The 8,533-nt window shown below is 48.5% G+C and overlaps 1 protein-coding gene across 1 annotated transcript in view; it reads left to right on the forward strand.

Moving 5' to 3' along the window:
- Nucleotides 1–746: 746 nt before the first annotated feature.
- The window catches only part of LOC106812357 (cGMP-dependent 3',5'-cyclic phosphodiesterase-like), a gene marked incomplete in the record, with an annotated part of 51,538 nt that continues 43,751 nt past the window's right edge, over nucleotides 747–8,533 (forward strand). Inside the window, 1 exon segment of the mRNA XM_014816215.1 lies at nucleotides 747–788.

The following is an 8,533-nucleotide window of genomic DNA, read 5'->3' on the forward strand; positions in this document are numbered from 1 at the left end:
TGTGCGTGTGTGCGTGCGTGCGTGCGTGCGTATGTGTGTGTGCGTGCGTATACGTGTGTGTGCGTGCGTGCGTGCGTGCGTGCGTGAGTGAGTGTGTGTGCGCGCGCGCGTGCGCGCGTGCGTGTGTGTGTGTGTGTGTGTGTGCGTGCGTGCGTGAGTGAGTGTGTGTGTGTGTGCGCGCGCGTGCGTACGTGCGTGTGTGTGTGTGTGTGCGTGTGTGCGTGCGTGTGTGCGTATGCACGCTCATGTGCACGTGTGCGCGCGCGTACATGTACCGAGGATAGCCTGTGTAGATCGAGTTGATTGAACGCATTATATTCTTTGTCATCGGACTCGCACCACATTTCGTCTCTCGTTTGGTTTCATGTCGCGTCCAGATTGGAAGTATCTAGAGTTGGCGTTGGTTGAAGCTCGCGTGGCATTTATATAACGTGTGCTGTTGATGCGGGAAGCCATGAGTCTGTTACCATAATATAGAAGCAACCACGTGATTAAACAGACACGCTGCTATTTTTACTGTGCGGTTTTTAAACACACGACTAATTTTACAATAATAATAATCATATTAGCAATTGTTGTTACTATTGTTATTATTATTAATATTATTTTAATAATTATACTAATTTATTATCACCGAATCCGTTTGTAGTACGACATAGTATTTATATTTCAGTTTAGGGTTTGTCGGCAAGTTTGGTATGAATAACAAACCGTATTTTTTGTGTGTTTCAGTTGTTTGCAGCCCAGTGGTGGACGAGTGTACAAGCAGGGTGGTGGCTGTGATCTTGGTGAGTTTATCTTTATTGCGTGAAACTAGTCCATCGGTTGGTGCATACCTGCACTTCATTTTGTTCGTCTATTTCCCTGTACCTGTCCTGCCGCCTTTCCCTATTCCTTCTGTTTACTATCTTTCTCCACTTCCTCTTCCCCGCCATCCACCCATCCTTTCCTTCCATTCCCTTTCCATTCTCTCCGTCCGTCCTTCCGCTACGAATCTACACCAGAAAGCGTGTAATTTCCTGCCAGATGTGTATACAGCTCTTCTGGTAGAGTTGGATGAAGCTTGTGGAATGACACTAACGTTCTTCCGTCTGTCCGTCCTTCGCGTCTATCGGTGAATAACTGCGTTACATGTATTCGTGGCATTACGTAGGGTCTTCTTATTCGGTCTGTAGGGGCAAGTCACTCAAAAGCCACGTCAAAACACCGTAGTACTAACGGTTGGCGTATGCATAGAAGCAGCAACAGCTGTAGCAGTTGTAGTTGGGTGAGCAGGCGTATTGAACTGGCGAGAGTAGCAGCAGCATTTTGATAGATGTGATTGTATATAGACTCGTCGGTACGTGTCATGAACCCGCTCCTAGCTGTTCCCTTTACCGCGTCACCGTCACCGTCACCGTCACCGTCACCGTCACCGTCACCGTCACCGTCACCGTCACCTTCACCTTCACCGTCCCTGTTTATTTAGCAGTAAGGACGACCGGAGTTTCACGTTTCCCTGCGTTGAGAGACCGAGAAATGCGATCGTACATCAAACATATCTCTCTCGAGACGAAGTCCATGACGATTTAATCTCCTCGACGCAGAGACGACTTATTAAAATAGTATTACCATTAATTTCGATTGATAAATGTAGAATTGTGTTAATGCGAGCGTCCGTGCCTTCCTCGGCGTGCACAGATGCTGATATATATTATCAAGAGTACATAATAGGAGATTATTCTCCTATTATGTACTCTTGATATTATCCTCAGGCAGACGCTGCGGCTGAAACATCTCTGTCTCTGTTTGTGCAGAGCGTCATCAGTTATCAGATGCAGTCCCTTCATTTGGAGGTCAGAGAGGTGGTGGTGGTGGTGCGGTACAGGCGGGGTGGGGGAGGTAGAGACGGGGTCGGCGTCCGGGCGACGGCGGCGTTAGTGTTGGAGGAAGCGGCGATACCTTGCCACGGGTCTTGAAACGGGCAATTCCATATAGGATATAGTAAAGTATAGTAAAGTATAGGATCTAGTAAATTAGCGCGCCTAGTCTGCCTAGTATACGAACGCGACGTTTTGACACAGGTAACCGTGCACTACCGATACGCGCGCTGCAGAACTACTGGTTCAGAATGCGCCCTCCTGACCCCAGGTTGTCTGGTCCTCCATGGCCTTGGCCCCGGCGTTATATGTGACGTAGTTTCTCTGCTGCTGCTGCTATTTCCACTCATGTATTGTATATATGCTTACGCGCGTGATTGCGGGGCAAATGGTCCCAGCCCGAGGGCCTACTTGATGTCTGGGGCAATACTGGTCAAGGGCGTATATAGAAGGTGGCTTTATATAGGCTAGCATTGAACAATGCGTCTTCAGTTTGTGAAGCCATGAAAGCATGCATGTAGGAAACTGTGCCGACTTAAATTAGATGGACAGCTGCTGATGAAGCCAATCTAACGAAGAATACCTATTGCGATGACGTTCAGAACTCATTTCTGTGTCATGTAATTAATTTATATTCGTATGCGAGGATGTGACTGATTGTGAGGAGTGCTGATGTAGTGTGCTGTGCTGTGCTGTGCTATTCTGTGCTGTTATGCTGTGTTATTCTGTGTTATGCTGTGCTGCGTTATGCTGTGCTGTGCTATTCTGTGAGCTATTATGCTGTGTTATTCTGTGTTATGCTGTGCTGTGCTATTCTGTGCTGTGCTGTCTTATGTTGTGTTATTATGGGCTGTGTTATGCTGTGTTGTGCTGTGTTGTGCTGTGTTATGTTGTATTATTATTGTGCTGTGTTATGCTGTGCTGTCCTGTGCCATGCTGCGGTATGTCGTGCTGTGTTATGTATATTAATGTGTTCTGTGCCGTGCTGTGTTGTGCTGCGCTGCATTGTGCTGTGCTGTACTGTACCGTGTTGCCTGGCGTGGCCTGGCCTGGCCTGAAGTTGCGTGACTGGGCATGCCATGGTGTGTTGTGTAATTGCACACACACATGTACACTTGACGATATTAATGCAGTCGCTCGCGAACTGGTGAGTACACTGAGCAGCGTCTTGCAACAACAGCAATAAGGGAGCTGCGCGGCGAATTGCTCGCAAACCAGCGCGCGAGGGGGCGCACGCGCGTAAAGCGTCAATATTTACACTGCTCGCTGACATTTTTCATATTCGCCGAACTGCGCGAAGCTGTGCAAATCACGTTTCTAGTCCAGTTGCTAATCTATTTGCGCGTGGCTCGCTTTGATGTGTCACTATCGGCTCAAGTCGTGAGTGAAAGGGCCCCGTAAGTGGTTGGCGCTGTTAATTACGGTTTGCTCTGCTCACCCGTGCTCAGTGGGCCGTTTTTGTTCGGCATTTGCATATCGGGTTCGAGAAGTTTGCGCTTGCCACACATCTCGGGCGACGTTTAGATATTGCAGGCAGAATAGCGGGAGATTGCATAGAAGAGCTGTATGTCACACCCGAAATGGCATGTTGAATGCCGCTGCGTTCACGTTTATATATAAGTAAATATATACTATCAGACTAATAGGCGTGTATAATATGCATTGTAATGCATTGCTGGACGGTGGTTTATATCATCCGTGCATGAATGCGATGTAAGTTCGAGATAATGAAGGCGCAATGCTGTTGATGCTGCTGATGCTGTGAGGATGCGAAGCCAGCTTGCGGTTGAGTGCTCACTAGTAGTTGTTAAAAGGCTGACAGACGCTTGATTTGATACGTAGATGGAGTGTGTATTCACTGCATTGAGGTGCGTCGTCGTTGAATGCTATAGAGCAGGTGAGAGGCGACGTGCGTGTGGCAATCGTATAGACACTCCTCGTCGTAGTCTCAATTGTGCCTACGTTCATAAAATACTACCCATCGTGCACTGCTTGCGAGCAGGTGCATTCTGCCTACATGCATATATATATATATATATATCGGCAGTATTGTCGATATTTGTAGATTATAGGTGAGAGAGAGAGAAAGAGAGAGATTATGTAGGTAGGTGAGCAGGCAGCATTCGCTCCCCGACCGACAGTCTATACGTTGATGCGCGTGTATGATGGGAGTGCGTGATCGTCACGCTGCACACAGTGCTCAGATGACGGCGGCTCGCCGTATGATGTCTATATATCCCCCGACCGACGAACCACCGCAGTTATACGCGGCGCTGAATCACACTGCCTTCGTTTGATTTAGCGTTGTCGTTAAAACACGCGAAGAAGCACGCGCACGCCAGGGCGAGCACCACGCACGTACATCCCCCCCCACATCGCTTGTTAGTCACCATCGTCGTGCAATCATTGCCCGTTCGAACGCCTCGGTCTTTAACACGCCGACAGCTATCGTTTGCGCTGAATGTTAAGCGAATTGATTTTACTGCCTCCGCAGATAATTGCGCGAATTCTCCGCGCTAGAATGCTAAACTAATTGGCACGCTGGCGTCGTTCCGTTACGTACCGCTACGTACCGCTACGTACCGCTATGCACGGTTGAGCACCGCTATGAACGGTTACGTACCGTTACGTACCTTCCTCACCAAAAACACCAGCATATGCCGCGGCATACACCAGCTTACATACAACAACATCAGAACCCGGACAGATGGGTACAGGTTCAGCTTCTTTCCTAGAACAATCAGAAGCTGGAATCTGCTACCGGAGTCACTATACTCACTAGTCCAACAGCACAGCAATTCACTGGGTCCCTCTGGAAAAAAATTGAGTCAGGCAGCTTCGTTGTTATGCCACCTCGAGGAAGTGAAACGCATCTCCGGCTGGGCAACTACAACAGCTCGCAACAGCCTATTGCCGTATGCTAGTTGCACTCAGTAATGAGTGCCTGGCCCAGAGAAGCCTCGATCTCTGGAACACGTTACTGTCTACATTTTGAAAATGTTCTGTGCAAGTCTCTCACGTGCACCTGGAGTTCTTCGCGCACTCCCTGGACGTTTATTCCTCACGGACTGTCCAGTATAGAAGTAGAAGTAGAAGTACCGCTATGTACGGTTATGTGTGCGTTACGTACCGCTATGTACGGTTATGTATGCGGTGCGGATGAGGCGGTCGCACGCCGAGCACTGCATTCTATTCATCTTCAGAGCGTGTCTCGTGATTCGCGAATATTCTTATCAGTATTCCAGGGAAGGATAAAAAAAAATTCAATATTTACTGAGAAGAGGAACGACGAGCAGGAATTCGAAATTTACTACCAGAGCCTGCAACTACTATTTACAAGAGAATGCTTTAGGCATGCATGCGCTGCTCACTCCGTTGCGTTTTGTTTCGTTTTTGTGTTTTCTGCGCCTCTGGTTATACTTACTGCCTTTCTCTTACTCTGCTGTGAAGTTTTTGCGTACTCTTAGTGTATTAGCGCAGAATTTTGAGCATGCAATGGCGTGTCATTTACATACCTCATCTTCGTCTGCCATTAACGTATCGGCTGCATAGCTCACGTGTCCATTGTCGTCATGTGCGCTGTGTCATGTGGAGCCTTGACATTACTCCGAAGTACAGGGTTTATGAGCGGAACGAGAGCACGAGTAGTCTGATTATAATGTACGATATCGGGTTAAATCCGATCGAAATCGGACGCTCAAATCACGCGAGAGGTATAGATTCCGTGCTTGGGGCAGCGTGGGAAAGCACGAAACGGCATTAGGGTAAATAATAGAATGGATTATATAAACGAATAATCGTTTACGCTTGCTCGGCGACTTGGAAGTGATCGGCACGCGCACTGCACTTTTTATTCCCTCCCTCTGACACCGCCTCCAAATCACCCTAGTTATCCCTCTGACACCGCCTCCAAATCACCCTAGTTTCTCCCTCTGACACCGCCTCCAAATCACCCTAGTTATCCCTCTGACACAGCCTTCAGTTCACCCTAGTACCTACCTCTTACACCGCCTCCAGTTCACCCTAGTTCGTCCCTCTAACACTGCCCCTGGCGCGCTCTATTCCATCTAACACCACACCTAGATTCGTTCTGAGACAGGCAGGCAGACACAGGTAGGCAGGTGGGCGGTTAGACAGACAGACAAAATGACAAAAAGACAGACGGACGGGCGGGCGGACGGGCGGACGGGCGGACGGGTGGACGGGCGGACGGGTAGACAGACAGACAGACAGACAGGTAAGCAGGTGGGCAGGTAGACAGGTAGGCAGATAGAATATATACGAGGAGAGCAGCTGTATCCTCTCACCGTCACTAAGTAATGGGAGGGTACAATCTCGCGTAGTAGTCGAGCTGAGATGTTCTCGAGTGGGTAAAAGTCGAGCTGAGACGCCCGGCGGTGGTGCAGAATTTATACCGAAGTCGACAGCGAGTGTGGGGATGAACGCTAGATTCAGTGATCATGAGTATCCCCGCAGCTCGCATGCTCTTGATCTCTCTATGACGTCTTCTGCGAGAGACAGCGGTACTCGCTGAGATCGCATGTGCGGTGTGGCGGTGACGGGGAAGCCGGGGGAGAATGAGCAGTCAGCATCTCGCAGTGTAAGCACACAGTCATCTCTCTGTGAAGCCATGCTCGCTCTCCGCCAGCAGCGTCCATGTCGGTACGTCAGCGTTACTCATCCGTGCGACAGTATGCGCGCGCGGTGTGAAGGTCGCGCTACCGAATATGCTTCTAAAATATATGATAGCAACTGAAAAACTGAAGTTGTTCACACGGTGTGACGCGACGTAAAATAACCGAATTATATTTCAGCCACTGGCTTTGCAGAATCAGTGACACGGAAATGACACTTATAACTAGAAATTGCATGTGAATGCGTAATGGGTTTACGCTGCACGATGATAACCGTGAATTATTTCGAGAACGAGCACCTGGCCGGCCGCGAAATTATTTTTCCCACTTGAGTTCCGGACCCCAATCTTTCCACAGCCAATCAGCGCGCTCCATTCACTAGACTTAGCTCTTATTTAGCATATGTCATGTGTCATATGTCATATGCCCTGTATAGCCGAGCAGGTAGCGCGCCGTCGTTATGTCTTAACGGTTGTTGGTTCGAATCTCGTATGTTTTTTAATTATTTTCCTGTTTTCTGTATTTTTTTTATCTTTATCCATTTAACTATTGTTTTCCAATTAACGCAAATATTTACATGATTTACTTACAACAATTTAATTTTAAAAAAAAATTTTTTATTTCATTAAATTTATTAGTGTTAATTAAATTTAATTAGGGTTAGGGTTAGGGTTAGGGTCCGGAACTGCAGTGGGGAAAAAAATTTCGTTGGCCGGCCATCAGTCTCCAAGTTTTCCAGGTATACAGATATCGCACGTCGTACAGATATTCAATGTACCTGACTGGATGGGTTCTCACGCAGTGTGTGGGTTAGGGTCCGCTTTTCGGACCGTCCGCTCTTAGCAAGAGTCAATAGCAAGAATTAAGAGCAAGGGTTTGCGTCTTAGCAAGTGTTGCTTAGCAAAGCTCGGTACTCTCCTATAGTCAGTCATAATGGTCAGTCACTCGTATAGACGCATGATCACGGACAAATATCCGCAGATAATGTGAAGCTGACGCGCATGTATTCCAGCGATAAGTCTTCAATGTCGTTGTTGTTCCCTCAGCCGACGTCTTTACCCGCCTGTCTTTCATCTTCACAGAGAATGCTTGCTGCCTGCTGTATGCCCACGGCAGTATACGTATGTCTGCCAGTCTGCCCTTCTCCTTGCCTGCTCGCCTGCCTCCCTTCACAGCTGGATTGCGTCGTTCTTGCGCGTGCGTGCGTGCGTGCTCGCTCTGCGTTATGCGATGAATAGGCCGAGGTAGAAGTCTCGCCGCATGAGAATTTCGCGTTTATTATAAACTTCTCTCCACACGAATACTCTCTATATCTCTTTCTCTTCTATATATACGTTGTCTTCGCCGCGCTCTCGTCCACGCACGATACTTTTGAATTGACGCTTCAATTATTCCTGGCTGTGTCCTCCGTCAATATTTCCCAGCGTGTGTGCGTGCGTGGACGTGTGTGCGTGCGGGCGTACGTCAGTGCGTTCGTGCGTGCATGCGTGTATGTGCGTGTGTGTGTTTGCTTGTTTGCGTGTGTGCGGGTATTTCCCGTATGTGTGTGTGTGTGTGTGTGTGTGTGTGTGTGTGTGTGTGTGTGTGTGTGTGTGTGTGTGTGTGTGTATGAATGGTATTGCCGTGTAGACAAATACAGAATGGTATCGATCGATGTACGCTCGCCTGCCTAGGGTGATTGTCTGTGAGTTGAGGAAACGGCAGACAGACAGACAGACGATTGCGTGTCACCTGCGCCGATGCATTCGTCCCCGAATCCCCATTTATGCATGCATTAGTCCTGCTTCGTATTTCTCTGCGTCACAAGCGCGTATCATTGTGTATATGCGGAGCAGTGTGCATGTGTTGTATGTGAGTGCGAGTGTGTGTGTGTGTGAGTGCGAGTGTGTGTTGTATGTGTGTGTGTGTGAGTGCGAGTGTGTGTTGTATGTGTGTGTTTGTGTGTGTGTGTGTGTGTGTGTGTGTGTGTGTGTATGTGTCGTATGTGCGTGCGTGCGTGCGTGCGCGTGCGTGTGTATGTGCATGCGTGTGTGCGTGCGT

Source organism: Priapulus caudatus, unplaced genomic scaffold (assembly GCF_000485595.1).
Source record: "Priapulus caudatus unplaced genomic scaffold, Priapulus_caudatus-5.0.1 Scaffold21, whole genome shotgun sequence".
NCBI classification, from domain to species: Eukaryota; Metazoa; Priapulida; class Priapulimorpha; order Priapulimorphida; family Priapulidae; genus Priapulus; species Priapulus caudatus.